Here is a 1,856-nt window from a genome sequence, read left to right on the forward strand (position 1 = left end):
GGGGCGCCCGCCGCCTGCGGCGCACGATGATGGCGTCACGGGGGGCGGGGCCAGGCCGCGCCCCGGGAGGGGAGTGACTCGCGTGGCCGGGGGCGTGGCTTTTCGCGCCGGAAGGGGGCGTGGCCCCGGCGCCGCTTTCCCACGCGGGAGCGAGGCCATTGCGAAAATAGGCGGGGTCGGGGACCGGGGGCACCGGGGGGACCGGGGGCACCGGGCTCGTCCCTGGGGCACCCGCCGAGGCAGAAGCGAGGCACCGGTTCCCTCCCGGCTGAAAGCAGAGCGTGGCGCCGTTGAGGGGCCGGGGGTAGTTCCCGCTTTCCACGGGTTTATCCTCAAAGGCTTGAGGAACTCGCGCAAGAAAAAATGGAGTCAAGGGATGCACAGGAACAGCCCCCCGAGAGAGCCCTGGGGCAAAGCAAGGAAACCGGAGCATCCTGCATGGCCAAACCTCCCTCGCCTCCATGCATCCCGGGTCTTCCATACCCCTAAGGCACAAAGATAAGGGGCCCACAAGCAATTCTCTGAGGGGGGTTCTGCAAACCACCTTTAAGCCGAGCACTGGGGCATTTATTGCAGCCCTCACCCCACCAGCTGCATGAATCCCCCCTACCTCTTGGTAAACGGGGGGAAGTTTACCCTGATCCCACCTCAGGGATCAGGCTCCTGGCACCATCCACATGCACTGGCACGGTGTGAAGGCACCACCACCCTCCAGGATCCCCCCCAGCACTGGCTCCGGGGAGCAGTGAGGGCTGCTGCCATCCCCACGTGCAGGAGCTTGGGACAGAGTGGCCTGCAGCCACCCCATGCACACCCCATGTACCCTCCCGCACACCCCAGGCACAACTTCCTCATTGTCCCCAACCGCTCCTGTGCGTGGCTGTACAAAGCCAAGGCCTGTGCAAAACTTATTCCTTGTAGCAAGTCTGTTTGGGGAGGGTTTTTTTTTTTCCTCTTTGCAACCCACCTTTGATACCCATGCAATCCCTTTCCCAGCACTCATAGAATCACAGAATGGTTTGGGTTGGAAGGGACCTTAAAGACCACCCAGTGCCACCCCCTGCCCTGGGCAGGGACACCTCCCCCCAGACCAGGTTGCTCCAAGCCCCCTCCAACCTGCCCTTGACCCCCTCCAGGGATGGGGCAGCCACAGCTTCTCTGGGCAACCTGGGCCAGGCTCTCCCCACCCTCACAGCAAAGAAGTTCTTCCCCAGATCTCATCTCCATCTCCCCTCTTTCAGTGTTAAACCCTTCCCCCTCGTCCTGTGGCTCCCCTCCCTGATCCAGAGTCCCTCCCCATCTCTCCTGGAGCCCCTTGAGGGACTGGAAGGGGCTCTAAGGTCTCCCCGGAGCCTTCTCTTCTCCAGGCTGAACCCCCCAACTCTCTCAGCCCCCCCTCCCAGCAGAGGGGCTCCAGCCCTCCCAGCATCTCCATGACCTCCTCTGGCCCCATCCAACAGCTCCATGTCCTCCTGCTGTTGGTGGCCGCACTGGGGGGGTCTCCCCACAGCGGAGCAGAGGCAGAATCCCCCCCTGGCCCTGCTGGCCACGCTGCTGGGGATGCGGTCGCCTTTCTGGGCCGCCAGCGCACTCTGCGCCCTGCCCCCGGCCTTCCCTTGCCGCCCCCCGGCCCTGACACCCTGACGGCCCGAGCGCCCCTCCCCTCTCCGCTTGGTAAGCCCCCAGCCCCCTACGCCACCGGGGCCGCCTTTCCTCCCGCACACCTCTCCCAGGGCCGCCTCCTCCCCGCTCCGCTCCCCCGCCCCGGCCCCGTCCCTATCCGGGCTCCCGCCGCCTGTCCCCGCCCCGCGGCGCCTGCGCCCAGCGCCGCTTCCTGGTGGCGGCGGGGCCCGGGC

General features: G+C 66.3%; 1 protein-coding gene across 1 annotated transcript in view; it reads right to left on the reverse strand.

Annotated features, from left to right (window-relative positions):
• The window catches only part of MMGT1 (membrane magnesium transporter 1), a 6,167-nt gene extending 5,194 nt beyond the window's left edge, over positions 1–973 (reverse strand). Inside the window, exon 1 of the mRNA XM_014963147.1 lies at positions 968–973. The gene's annotated coding sequence lies outside the window, so the exon portion shown is untranslated. The remainder of the gene's footprint in view (positions 1–967) is intronic.
• Positions 974–1,856: the final 883 nt, after the last annotated feature.

The sequence above is a fragment of the Calidris pugnax genome, unplaced genomic scaffold (genome assembly GCF_001431845.1).
Source record: "Calidris pugnax isolate Ruff unplaced genomic scaffold, ASM143184v1 scaffold294, whole genome shotgun sequence".
Lineage (NCBI taxonomy): Eukaryota > Metazoa > Chordata > Aves > Charadriiformes > Scolopacidae > Calidris > Calidris pugnax.